The sequence below is a fragment of the Grammomys surdaster genome, unplaced genomic scaffold (genome assembly GCF_004785775.1).
Source record: "Grammomys surdaster isolate TR1022 unplaced genomic scaffold, NIH_TR_1.0 122917, whole genome shotgun sequence".
Classification (NCBI taxonomy): Eukaryota; Metazoa; Chordata; class Mammalia; order Rodentia; family Muridae; genus Grammomys; species Grammomys surdaster.
In genome coordinates, this window is record NW_021618307.1 from 7291 (window position 1) to 22395 (window position 15105).

The window sequence follows — 15105 nt, forward strand, 5'->3', positions numbered from 1 at the left end:
ATAGAAGAGAAACTCAAGCACACAGAAATGAAGAGAAGTTCAACTATGTAACCTAGCAAATGGCTTCAACTAATATATTAGGATATGCTCTAGATAATGTCAACAATATTAAGAGTCCTAGGCAATTTGAACAATAAATATAAGTGATGAACATCTTTCCTCATTCTTTTCTCTATTATGCAGCTCAACAGAAATTTATCACTTAGAACTATGGAGAAACGGTAAAGAACATATTAAGGACAGCCATAAACTTAAAGGCTCAATGAGAATCAGCAAAAGGTATGCAGCCTGTCTGAAAATACTTATCTTTTTTTTTTCAGAATACTTCAATACTTCTTTAATGATGGATGTTGCCTGTAGAAGGCAGGTATGGGAATGGCCATCAAGTATATAACATGGCTATTTGGCTCCAGACACGTTAATCTCAAGATCATATTTATAAATATAATTACTGACATTGTGGGCTGACAAAAATAAATCTCCTTGGAATTTGAGCAAAACTGTTGTGTTAAAATTTGATTTAAAACATGTTCTTTCTTAACTTCTGTAACTGCCTGAGCTGCCTCATGTTCGGGGGTCACTTTGTAACAGCCCGTTCTGCTGCTCCAGTCCACGGGTCAGGGCCTAGCAAGATACAGAGTGGGGATGGAAACACGAAGAATGGAGAGAAGACAGGGAATCTGATCAAGTCTCTTCAAGTCTCATTTATTGGAAGGAAATCCTGGGAATTTATACCCTTTACCACGTGCCTTGCCCTCATGGACAAGCACAGCTGAAGGCACTACGTCATGTGCCTTGCAGCATGGATATCATGTGTACCTAGCTAGCAGTGTGGAGACCACCGTGCGCCTAGCTAGCAGTGTGGAGACCATGCGCGGCTAGCTGTTGAAGGCACTAAATAGCAAAACAAGATATGTGAGAAAAACAAGATGTTTATCAGAGTGTGCTCAGCTGTTGTGGGCTGTTGAAAACAAGTCTCTTGTCAGGGTATACGGCTCGAGATGGCTGCAAAGATGATAGCTGCTTTCGGCTAGAAGTCTGCTCACAACAAACTTCCATAAGATCTCTTTTGTTTTTTGGTCAAATCCGGGAAAATAGTTGCTCACATTTCTCACTAGAACCATCTTCCTTTTTCTTATAAAGAACACAATGATAAACCATAGAGGTAACTCTCACTCTGTGTAACATTTTCCTCATGTTAATCTTATTACTGCATTACGTATTCAGAAGTGCACGTGCTACTGTTTATACTTTGCTAATTCAGATACTGTAGCTATTACTGATATGATAAATTCTGCAAAGCTGCAAATTTATTTTTTCTCTAATTTTAGGATATTTCATTCTTCCTGAAGATATTTTATATGGTAACTTTGCATGGAGACTGATGCAGATGTTCTTTCTCACTGTTATGATGAACAAAATCTTGGCTCTTCTGAGATGTAGGATGCCTGAACAATTCTGAGGCCTCAGAAGGATGACTAGAGAACATCTTTATAATAGAGAGTTGAGTCATGGTAAGAGGGATCAGTGTCTTCCCTTGTGCACTGTTCCCAAACCCAATCATTCTAGTCACACATCCATATTTTATTCTGTATGTACATTGCCTGAAAGCTGTGAATACTTTGTGTAGAATGTCATGTAGCATAGTCTTCTGTATCCTCTAAAAATTGGCAGCTTGTCAAACCCATGAAACTTCAATATCATGATCAATATTTAGATAATTTTCTTTTATTGTTATGTAAAAGCTTTTTGTAATTTTACCCACAGCAATTAATGAATCACTATGACTTACATTTTAAGACAACTTGATTTGGTCATTTATAAATACAGATATTGCTGTGTATTGTTGTCAATGGAATCTTTGCTATTCTTTCAATGATTCCAATTAATTTACCTGACACAACTTGAAAGAAAATACTTGATATGATGAATTACATATAAAAGTTTACTAACTGTTGAAGAACATTGTAGAAGATGAGTTAATATTGGAAACACATATGAGCCTTTTCATTCTGCAGGTAGCAAACTAAAACACATGTTTCTATTTGGCTCATCTTTTCATATGTTTATTCTGTTGCCGTAAGTCAACAAGAACAACATACTGGGATTTATATGAAAGGTTTTTTTCTTAACACAAGATATGAAATTAGGTCAAATACCAGGAATATTTTTTGATATATTTTCATGGACAGATGATAATTCTTAAGTTGATAAAAATTTTACCTTTAAGTAATTGAAATTATATTATTCTTATAAGTATTATATAATAATCATGAAGATACTGTCTGTGCTAGCCATCAAAGAAGTTAGGTCACTGATGTATGAGAATGATCCCCATGCCTGATTGTTCTTGTTTAGTAGGTTCCAAATCAATGTGTTCTAGAGTGATTGGTTGATAGCCCTTTTCAGAAGGTCCTTTAAAAAAAAAAAACTATGATCAAAACTAAACCAAAATAAAAGAAATGCACATGTGTGTGTGTGTGTGCACATGTGCACACACACACACACAAGCACACGCATACACACACACACAAACACACTCATACATACAAAATAAGTCAGCCATGTCTATAATTTATAATGTTGAAAATTCTTGACAAATGAATTGTGAAATCAATTCTGTAAAATAGGACATTAAGTAAGATACAGATGGAGAGTCTAGACACTCTCTGTGCATTTTCTAGATTCACAGACAAATTTAGCAGATATTTTAGTTTAAATCAACACAAGTCAACTATAATATGTTGTACATCTGGTAGTTGTGGGGGCTATACGGGCAATAACGTACATATTTAAGTAAAGAGTCTGGGGATATATATGAGTTGATAGCCCTTGTACTTAAGTATTTGGTTGTATCCAGATGGCATAAAACCTTAATCAAGCTTTAGATGGATGTGGTTAGCTATGGAGAATTGTTGCTTTGTTGTCATAATAAGAATTCACACTTTGGGAAGTTCTAATGACTTAATTTTTCAATATAAAAGAAATGGATCTACATTCACTCATTATTTTATGAGTTACTGAATGATCTTTTTATTAGTTTTAATCACTTATTTTTAAGGTTACTTTTTGTGATATCAAGTACATACACATTTCTCATTACATAATTTCAAGTAATTTTAATCAATATTTAGATGTGTGAGAAAGTCATTGAGTTACTTGCTGAATTACTTATCCTACTAAATAGTGGAAGATAAAAGCTTTTAGGAAAGTTAGAAATAATTTTTAGTGAGACTCAGGTGATCCGCTGATCTTTCAGAGGGCTTAAGTATTGAAGAACTTAAAAATGTGCACAAAAATAAGCAATAGAGATGAAACATATTTATGTCTTCAGTTGTGGGAGTAAGAAGCACCTTTCAAACAAAATCAAAATGAAAGAAATAGAGTTAAGTTTACAGATTTCATCTACATTTTTCTGTGCCATGAGAAATGGTGTGTCATTTTGATTTTCTATTCAGAAAATGATCTACTACAGAAATCTCTTGAAGTAATGCCTACTAGCAGGATATACCTGAAAGACTACTCAGACCATAATCTCATCACTATATATTATCCAAAAGCTGTACTATGAAGGTATGCACAATAGTAACTTTCCTATTGCTGGGATAAAATGTTACCAAAAAAATTTATTAATAGATGAAATTACTTATTTGGGTCTATCCTTCCAGAGGGTTACACTTCATTGTGGCAGAGTAAAAGTGTGGCAGCAGGAAGATATGAGGTCTCACATCTTAATACACAAGTAAGAGACAGAGAGAACAATGGAAAGAGCTTTTGAAACTCCATAGGCTACTGAGAGTGTTACATGTTCTCCAACAAGGTCATTTCTAGTACTTTCCCAATAGTTTACTATCTTGGAAACAAGTATTGACACAGACGATACTATGGGGTCCATTCTTATTAAAACACAAAATACAACCCCTGCCCCTTGTATAGGTTCATGCTCATATCATGATGCAAAACACATTCAGTTCAAGATTTCCCATAATATTTTATTCTTGACACCATTTTAAAGGCACAAGTCTCTTCTGAGTCTCAAGGCAATCATTTATTTACAACCCTCTATAAGATTAAAAAAAGCATATTATGTACTTTGAACTCAGACTGTCATAGACTATACATTGTGATCAGAAAAGGGATAGATCAGAGCAAAATGAAGAAATAATGGAACACAGCAAAATCCAAACCCAGCAGGGCAGATTCAAAATCCTATAACATCATGTCTGATGTTAGAGGTCTTAGATGTTCCTAAATTTCCAGATTTTTCTGTCTTCAACATGAGTTTCTCAGGATGGTTACACTACATGTATTCAGTTCTATTTGACAGATATCCCAAAGTTTTGGAATGTATATAACCTTGGGGTCCCCAACACAATTCAGGGGTCATTTTTGCAGCTTTCTGTAATTGTTTCTCAAGGCTTCTTTTCCTCTTATGTCCTTCATGTAGAACTTTCCCTACCACATATTACCTGGCCTCACTAGCTCTTCTTAACCACATAGGAAAATTCTACAATCTCTTTACTTGTTTATCCTTTTTAGCTCTAAAATGTTTCCAAATAGGTGACATTTCCAAGTTTAAATGCCCACTTATGAAGAAGCATGGCCATCTTGTATTTGCATCTACCTCATTTGTTGTTTATTCTTTAGTATCAGCAAATTGCTAGGCCTTTCTCTTTCACAAGTTAGAAATTTAGTTGCTTGATGTCATGTCCTTTATTTTCATTCCATTTTGAATCAAGTTTCTCCTTGATTTTTTTCATCAGTTTCGGCACAAATCTTGACTCTAATGTTAAATTTCCCAGCACTTCTATTCTCTTTCAAATTTATAGGTTCTAAGGTAATTTTTTTTGCCAAATTTGCTCTTTTCCATTTTATAGTTCCATAAAAGTGATCAATAAGAGCCACATGAGAGTATCAATATTGCTCTGCATTAAAAAATCTTCCAGGAAAGTAGTCCATTATGTTTCGTTTCTTAGGACAAGTGCAGATGGCAGCCATATTCTTTGTCAAAAATATCACAAGATTATCTGTATCACAGATGCTAATAATGTTTCCCTACAAAATTTCTTGTGGCAGGCCTGTATAGTATACACATTTCTTAGTACTGCTATCTTATAATCTACACCTAGCATAGCATATTAAATTCTTCTTATAGCATTCTGCCACTGTAAAAAATATTAGTTTGTTCTTCATAGCAATACAACACTAATTATGTACAGTATAGTATTTTCCCACCCTCTTCCTATTTAGGAAATGTGTTTCTAAACTCTACCTTTTTCCCTCTGTGTCCTGACAGATGATACCTACAGTGATGAGTTGGAATCATAATAGATGGTGCCATTTCTTCTACCAGGAGCTTCACCAGACCAATCTTCATTATACATGCTGATATCTCTTTCCTGTGTAGTAGCAGACACCACCAGCAGATAAGAAATGCTTACGTGAGAAATGCTCATTTTGGGATATCATCGATGAAACTATAATTTGGGCAGGGTGACTGTTTCCTTTGCTGCCACTTGACTCAATCCCAGGAGCGTAATAGATGAAATAATACTGTACAAGAACCTCAAAATGGTGGAAGTAAATAGTGCTCCTATGAATATAGATATTAATGATTTTAAATATGACCTATTAAAAAGAAAATGCATGATTAAGTAAATCTGAATGCATACTTATATGGTTAATACATAAATTATTTGCACCCTCCTTTTTGAAGTCTATCCACATGGTTTCTGTCTGTTAAGCGAAGGGTATACATCCTTTTAAGCAATAAATATACAAGCACTTACACTACTGTCTGTTGGGGGGGCTTATAAGGCCATTTGTTATGCAATTTGCTACTTTTATTTGAGTCTTTTTGATGAGCTTTTGCTATTTCACTACCATATTCATATCTATGTCATTTGTTGAGTGACTATAGGACTGTTTTCTAAATGAAATAGAATTAAATATTTTAAACATTGCTTATACATAGGTGCCAATTTTCTGTATGATGGATATATATATATATATATATATATATATATATATATATATATATCTGCATTCATCTACTCTATCAAAGTAAATTTACCTAGTACTTAAATTATTGAAATTAAGTATATTAGCACTTCAAGTTTTTAAAGTTATCATGACTCCTTTTAGGATATGCTTGAAGAGCTTTCCCTTTAGAGCCATATTCTTCAAAATGCCATTATGATGGATTTCACAAATGATTGAGATCCTTCCAAGTGTGTTAGCACAAACTGTTGTTCTGAAGTGTATTTATTTTACTTTTGAGTTTGATCATTTTCATGTTTATTAGCCATCTGTATTATTTTGATTTCTTATTTGTGTCAAAACTTCAGAGTATATTGAAGATTTAGTCTCGTTAAAGATCTTTTACTATTGGAAAAAGATAAGATTTTGAATTGTCAAACATTATATGTTTGTCACACTTTTAAACTTTGTTTTGTTATCAGAATATGTACTATTGTTACATGTCCAAGTATAACCATGTTTGCTTTTATGGCTTCTGAGTTTCATGTCATTTTTTTAAAAAGGTTCTGAGCCCATAAAGCCTTTCACCTATGTTAATCCTAACTATTTTGTGTTTTTTAAAAGTCAAATTCTATGTCACAAAAAGAATTTTATTTTGAAACTTTACAGTTACCAAGTTATTTGCCATTACTTATAATTATTTGCCAATAATTGCCCATCTATCTGTAATATCATCCTGCACATGTGCTGTATTTTCATCCATGAGTGGCTCCATTTTTGTTGTGTGGATATGTGTGTCTCTTGTGCCTTCTGTCTCATGTGTCTTCTTGTTGGATGAAATTACAGTTTACACTGTAATTTCATCAACCTTAATAAATCAATCTGGGAAAAACTTGTTTTAAATGATATTGTCTTCATGGATATGGACAAGGTATGTCTCTTTTATTATATATTTAATTATTGTTGATATTTCCACTGTGATGTTGGGCTTTTCTCTCTTTTTTGGTTCTTTATTTTTAGATTTGCAAGTTTCTTAGATTTTATTTTAGGACCATGGTTTATGTGGCCGTGTTTCTCCTTTTCATTGTTCATGGAATTTTATACCAATTTTGCAAATACTGATTTTTCTCCTGATCAAATTTATAATGATTTTGGTTATGTTGATAAAAGTTCACAAACTGGTACTCTCAGAGCACTTAAGCAACTGTGGAAACATTAGCCACCCTTGATTTAAATGTGATTCACCACAATGCTTTGTGGATATTAGTAGCACATTGCTACTTGTCTATGTTTCCAAAAAGACCACCTTAAAGAGCTATGATCAAGCAAAGTTGAGATTATTAAACTTACTGCAGCAAGGGAAAACACCACCATAACAGGGTTTGGTAGTGGTTGAAAGACAAAATACTGGCCTTTCTACCTGGGTTACTGTGGTTTGAGGCACAAACAGAACAATGAATGGGCACAACTTAGCATGCAATACTTTAAGATGGATTGGTGTAGGATGCACTTGTAATATGCTTCTTGATAATTAAAGTGCTATCTAAGTGAATTGTTGGACTCAATAAAATATTTGTGACATAAGAGATATTTACCTATATGTGCAAATAGAATTTATCACTTAATAGTTTTGTCTTGCTGAGCAGGACTCTACTATGGGTGTTATCAGGTCTTATTCCCAAAAGGTAAGTTATTTTTTCATATGACTGGTTGTAGGTGTAAATATAATATTATAACTTTAACTTAGAGACATTTGATGTATTATATTAGGAAAGTCTTACTTCCATTTTTCATATGTTTTAAGGAATTTGAATTAAAGCCAGCTGGAAAGTGTAATTGCTACTTTTTTGCCAAATACTTGTAAGATATTTTAAATAATTTTTATGGGTATAGGATATGTCATTTTCAATCATTAGTAACACCTTTATTCCATGCTTGGACATACTCTTCTTTGTTTAATTCTTTTTATTAACTGTAAATCTATAAGCATTTAAATTTGATTTGGATTTTTTTGAGATTATACGATTAAATGAAATCTCTATTCCATTGACTTTCTTATCTATATTGCCCATACTTTGGTGTTAAAATTTCTGATTATGTTTAAGTAATTTAGAGAGTTTTCATTCTGTGCAGTGATCAATGAGTTGTGACCATGGTCAGCTGAGCACAAATGTGAACTCTTTGGTGGGTAATGGAATCTCTGTGCTTAGTCACATTACTAGTTATTGTTTGTTTCATATCCAATGTACTATGTTTATCCTTTTTCTCACAGAGGATTACAATGCACACAGATTTTTCTATCACTCTACTTATACCCTGTATTTTCAAATGAGTAAGTTACAAATGTGACTTTTTAGAATACCCAATTTTCTTCTCTCTTCCACAATGAAGATTTCAGATTTTTTTCCAGTTTTTAAAAATATTCCATATATATCTATATATTTTCCCTATGCACTATTGTCTTTCTTTCTAATACATGCTTAAACATTTTAATCCATTAATTTTCATTTGTTCTTGATAATATATGATATGTTCTTATAAATACTTTTTGAAATAATAAACTTGACACATGAGAGATAATGACAGTGAGGTTCGGTATACCAGGCCAAGAGCCCATGCTGTACCATTATTAAACTACTGTGTGTTATCTTAAAAACTATTTTAAATGAGTGGTTGGTTAAGTGATTTAGGTGTGTATTACTTGAGTTTAAATCACAGAATCCATGATAAAAAAAGTTGAAGCTGGTGTTGATTATTATACATGTTTATACTCTCATTGCTAGTAATCAGAGTCAGCGTGATTGCTCTGGTTCACTGTCAGCCAGCCAAGATTAATCAGGGACTGCCAGAAAAATGAGAGACCCTGTCTTAACAGTAAACAAACAACAATAATTTATAAGCATTCTAAAGCAGATTATACTTAGGAATGATACCTACAGTTGTTATTCTGGCTTCATCTCAGCCCCATTCCCTTCCATAAAATACCACCAAACACTCATATGCTTAGGAACCCAAACTTGTACACACAAAATATTTTTTTTAAGTAATTAAGGTTTATCTTAACAGTTTCTCGTACAGACATTTGAAAATATCTTCATTAAACATTCATTCCTTCATTAAAGCTGGAGAGGGCACACGTACTTGCCATAGTGCACAAGAAGACATCAGAGGACAAACTTTATTTAATTCTTCTAGTGCATAAGTTCTAGGATTGATCGCAAGACATAAAGCTTGGTCTCAGGCACGTTTACCTGCTGAGGCATCTTGATGGCTATTTTGAAATATATTTTAATTGAGTGTGTATATTACAAAATCCATAGTTTACAAAATGAATTCAAATAAATATAACTATTAATTCTATTATCTCTTGCCATGCAATTCTTTTTTCTCCATAGGCAACTAGTGGGCTAGCAGTACTACATCATTCTCTTTGTCTCTGTCTCTCCCATTCTCTCATACACTCTCAAATCTCCAAAGTATATATGTGTAAATATACACAGATAATTTTCTTGTTATGTAACTTTCTTTTATACACTAAGACACTATTATAAAAATTTTAGTGTTTCAAGTAAATTATAATGTTATCATAGTAGGAGCTTATTATCTTATTTAATATTTTATGTCTTTATTTAGGTTAAAACTACATATTTAGGTGTACATATCTTTTTATAAGTTCATTGAGAATTTAGTGTAATTTATTTTGATCATGTTTATATTCTTCTACAGAACCCTCCCCTTTTTTCTTTCCACCCAAATTTGTGTCCTTAAAAGAATAATTGAAGATAATAATTCTTTCTAATACCTTTTTGGATGTGTAGCCTCTCAGTGCATATCTATATCTATATCTATATCTATATCTATATCTATATCTATATCTATATCTATATCTATATCTATATCTATATCTATATCTATATCTATATCTATATCTATATCTATATCTATATCTATTACTTAACTTTTACTACTATTTTATGTGTGTTGATGTTTTTCCTGCATGTATGTCTGTATTATAAGCATGCCAAGTACCTAGAAGAAGTATTTCGATCCTCACGAACTGGAATTACAGACAGTTGTGAGCCATTATGTTGATATTGCCCTGTAGGATAGCAGCCAGTGTTCTTATCTTCAAGCCCTATATCTTCAAGGTTGTATTTTCTTTCTTTTTTACTTTTAATTTTTCTAAATTTAAGTTTTGTATTTTTAGTTTTCATCTATTTACTCACTTTACATCACAGTATCAGTTTTCATTCTCCTTCAAAACCCCCTCACACAGATTTTCCCCCATTTTGCTTTCATCTTCTCCTTTGAGAATGGGGAGCCTTCCCATATAATCACCCTCCCCCTATCTGACATATCAAGTCACAACAGAACTAGGTGCATCCTCTCATACTGAGACCAAATGATTCAGCCCAGTTAAGGGAACAAGAACCACACATAGGCAACAGATTCCCAGACAGTACTCCCTCCAGTGGTTCAGTGTCGCGCCCGCCTCGCCAGCAAGGATGACGCAACAACAGGATCCTTCCTCACGCACTTTATTGGGGAACACACCATTGATTGTAAAGTGAAAGACCCCAAGCCTGAAATGGGTGCTGCTTAAATAGTTATCACAGCTGTGTATAAGTGTCTAATTGGTGCTTCTTGCAGAACTTCATTTACATACTGCTCGGGAGGGTGAGGAGTTGCATCTGAAAGATATGCAGGCTCACAGCAGGTGTTTACGACCCTGAATGCAGTTGTTTTTCACCTCAAACAGAGGGAACAAGCGCCATCTTCTAATGGCGGCTCCTTACATCTCCCCCTATTTTATTTTATTTTTTTTAAGAGCAGGCACTGGCCAATATCCCTGTCTTAGGCTAGTTGATGTGCCCCCATAGCCAGCATCAACAGGACAAAATTCCAATAAGGAAGGGTAAGTTCCCTGTCTTAGGCTACGAGGGTTGCACCCATGCCTGGCATTCTCTGTGCAAGAGAATGTGCACCCAGGTCATGGCCACTCGTTATTCCCGTCATGGGGTTGACTCACTACCTTTAATCCTAGATGATGTGCCCCTGGCTTATGGCATCAACCTACTCCCGTCATTGGGGTCAATGGCAGCTGGCCTGAGAAAAATTATGGCAGCTCGACTCATTCTCTCTTGTGCAATGGGACTGAGCCCCAAGAGGTGCAAGAACTGAAGTTTGAGGCTGCTATTCCTTCAGCAACAGGTTCATCCAAACCTGGGGAGATGTGTATTAAGACGGAGCTGCCCTTGGCCTGTCTGGCGCGGTACCAATCATGACTCAAATTCAAGCCTGATCAAGCAAATTCCATCTTGGGGGAATAAGAGATCAAGGACTGATAGTTAAATACAGTCTTCCCTACCCTACCAGGTGCAATGGAAACAAGTCCTCTGGGTGCAAGGGCTAAGGGAGACAGATAGAGATGCAAACACCCGTCCCTGTGCAATGGAGTCATCTCCAAGGGGTGCAAGGGCTGTTTGCCTCAATATTCAGGTACCAGAGCTACACAGACAAGGACCAGCCAGGCTAAGACTCCTCACCGACCCAGTGCAATGGGCTGAGCCCTTGGGGTGCAATGGCTGAGGGATCTGTTTGCTGGCTATTTCTTTAACATGGATAACCAAATTTCGGGAGATGAACCTTGTTTGAGGGCTAGCAATGCTTGAGTAATTAGTACTTTGTCCCTTCGTTGACGAAATTTAAGTCTGCAAAGCAACCATAGACACAATACCAGTCCGCAACAAACTGCAGCCCCAAAGAGAACTACCCCTATCCATTCCTTAAAGTAGGAAAATGCAGAAGTTACCCAAGAAGTGAAATCTCCCACAGTGATAGGATTGATGTGTGTTCCATTCAGTATGGTAATCTCCATCAACAGACGATTCAGCAACCGCTCCGCTTGCTGAGACCAATTGCCTTTTAAAAAATTAGACAACAGGTTACCATCTTTAAAAGTAGAATTATCATACCTCAATGGGGTAATGCACATGTGTTTAGTATGACTAATACAACTTAGCTGTACAATATCTACAATCTCTTCCAATTTGCTTTGAAGAAGATCCACTCTCTGATTAACCAGAAGAATACCAGAAGTGAGATGAGCATTCATTTGATGCTGTGTAACCAGATCATCTACAGCTCTTTCTACTAGAGCCTCAACAGTTTGAGCTGCATTTATTTGATTGGCCATTGCTATGCTTGCAGTCACAACAGCTGCTGCTGATACTGCTATAGCAGTCACAATTGCAACTGTAATACCAAAATCTCTTTTTTGTCTAAATAAAGTGGCTATAGAAAAATCTTCTGGATCTGCTTCCACAGGAATTGGCACAAAAGTAGGTATATGTAATATTAAGGCCAAAGATAAAGAACCATTCCAGCATTCAGCTAAGTAGCAGGTAGTATTACTGGCACTACAGTTCAGAAAACTTGTATTATTTTCAAACTCAGCCAATATAAAGAAAAATGGAGGTGAAACACATACGGGGGCAGCTGGGGCAGATGCATTCACCACCTCGCCATTCACCTTAATCCTATCCAAATAAGGATAGCTATTATTAGAGCGGGTGGCTGAGATATTTTGTATCACATGATATAGACCTTGCATAGAGACAAATGCAGAAAGGCTAGTACTGGCTCCAGCTATATTTGTTAGTATCCATTGATAAAAGGGCCATATATTTCGCCTTCCTGTTCGAATACCAGTCTTGTTGATAGCAGCCCATTTTATAGGAGGTGAAAGGGCAAATCCTGAAGCAATCTCCATGTCAGGAGATTCTTTAGATTGACATGGCGTAAAAACTGGAGGAAAAGATAGATCAGGGGGACACCAAGGCAAAACTTTCTTGTATGTTGCATTATGGGTGGGCCATTATGATGTCCAAGGTGCAGTAACATTACTCCGGAGCAACATGGTAGTTATATTTAATAAGGCCCTGTCATTATTAGAAATATTTCCTGAACTTTCCATCTTACCAGCTGACACCCGCTTTAGTGCCTCAACCAAGACTCCGGTACCAACCTTGCTAAATGCTATAGGATCCACCCAATTTGTTAACGTGGTGTTCCTGAGCACGATACACGGAGTATGAGCTTTAGCCTTAGTAGTAAAGCAGAGAGTAAAATTCAATGGAAATGCAGTGGCATTGTATAAAACAGGCTCTTGTCCCATAGGCATAGCACATGGGACTTCCATAAAACATTGAGTAGAAGTAAACAATGGCAACACAGTAGAATTGGCATGAACGGGCATAGGTATGGGCCAAGATCTAACTGTTGCCCATAACTGAATACTTAGCACTTCTTCATAAGTCATCATGACTAAAAATGTCCACCACAGCTTCTTCATTCTTCTTAGAAAACGTCCTTGGCTCCGCAACAACTCTGGTTAAACTTGCTGGCACCCAGACAGGATTTTCTTCATTCTGTGGGAAAACACAAACAGCTCCCCTGGATCTGGTAAGCACTGGATCCGGGCCTCTCCATGAGTCTGTCAATACATCTTTCCATTTCACTGTTTCCCGTGTCTCTTCCACAGGATTACTATGCCTGTCAGCAGCAGTCAGCCCCTTCTCATCCAGTTTTAAGAAATTTAAGTGTAAATAGAGTTAGAGACAGGGCTGCTTTAGGAGCCAGTGATGATTCCATAATTCCCCCTTTTTGTTTTTGCAGATACATTTTCAAGGTTAGATTGGCTCTTTCAATGATGCCTTGACTTTGAGGATTGTATGGCAAAACAGTACGATGCTGCACTTGCATGCGCACACAAAATTTTACAAAAGTTTTAGCTGTATACGCAGGCCCATTATCAGTCTTTAGCACATGCGGTTTACCCCACGCTGCCCAAGCTTCTAAACAGTGGGCAATAACATGAGAAACCTTTTCTCCAGCCATAGGCGTAGCATAGATAATACCAGAGCAAGTATCTATAGATACATGAACACATTGTAATTTCCCAAAATGTTTAATATGTGTCACATCCATCTGCCAGACATCCAAAGGTCTAAGCCCTCTTGGGTTTACTCGAATGCATGGAGGGTGGTTAAATTCAACACATTTTTGACAGTTCAATGTAATATCTCGAGCCACAGCTCTTGGGATACCAAATTTAAGTCTGAGAGTGGAGGCTGGAACATGAAACAGTTTATGAAATTCCTGAGCAGCTGTAAGATTCGTTTGCAAAACAGGGAATGCTTGGCGAGTAGCTGCATCAGCTAAAACATTACCCAGCACCATGGGACCTGGTAATAAGGTATGGGCTCTAATATGTTGAATAAAAAATTTTGAGTTCCTAGATAAAATATACTGTTGTATTTGTTTCAGAATGGGGGCCACAGGACTGGTTGATTTTATTGTACCTGCGACCTCTAGAATATGAATTCCATTCACCACATAGTGGGAATCAGAAATGATATTTATAGGACCAAGGAAAGCCTTGAAGACTTCTAAAACCACCTGACACTCTACCAATTGTGGAGTGTCAGGAGCAAATTTAAACTTTACTGGGCTAGCAAAAGCAGCCACATAACATCCAATGCCTGATTTTGATCCATCTGTATAGATATCTATAGCCTTTGGAATGGGGGCATTGGCAGTTACTTTAGGAAAAATTATAGGATGTTTTGACACAAACTGTAATAACGGATGGTGTGGGTAGAGATTATCTATATGACCTGGAAAAACACATTTCAGTATAGCCCACATATCTATCGCTGTGCAAAGCACTTGAACTTGCTGGGCTGTATATGGAACTATAAGCATATCAGGGTATTGCCCAAAGTGTGTCAAAGAAGCCTGCAACCCTTTTAATGCCAATTCTGGTAGAGCTGTAGGATAATGATCTAAGGTTTTATTTGGTGATGCATGAGGATGAACCCAGACCAATGGCCTCTGCTGCCCCAACACTGCTGTAGGCAATGTGACTGTGTCAAAAACACATAAGAAAATAGGTTCATTAGGCTGAACCCTCACTAATTGAGCTTGCTGTATGGCTTCCTCTACTTTCTGCAGAGCTACTATGGGAGCATACGTTAGTTTTCTAGGTGAGGAAATATGACTGTCTCCTTCTAATATAGCAAATAAAGGCTTTAATTCAGCTGAAGGAATTTTGAGATAGGGACG

General features: G+C 36.1%; 1 long non-coding RNA gene across 1 annotated transcript; it reads left to right on the forward strand.

The window, feature by feature from the left end:
- The first annotated feature begins 219 nt into the window (after positions 1-219).
- Positions 220-5622, forward strand: LOC114636192. Its single transcript, XR_003713576.1, has 4 exons — positions 220-279; positions 1332-1514; positions 3459-3573; positions 5297-5622. It is a non-coding gene; the product is annotated as an uncharacterized LOC114636192 (long non-coding RNA).
- The last annotated feature ends 9483 nt before the right edge of the window (positions 5623-15105 follow it).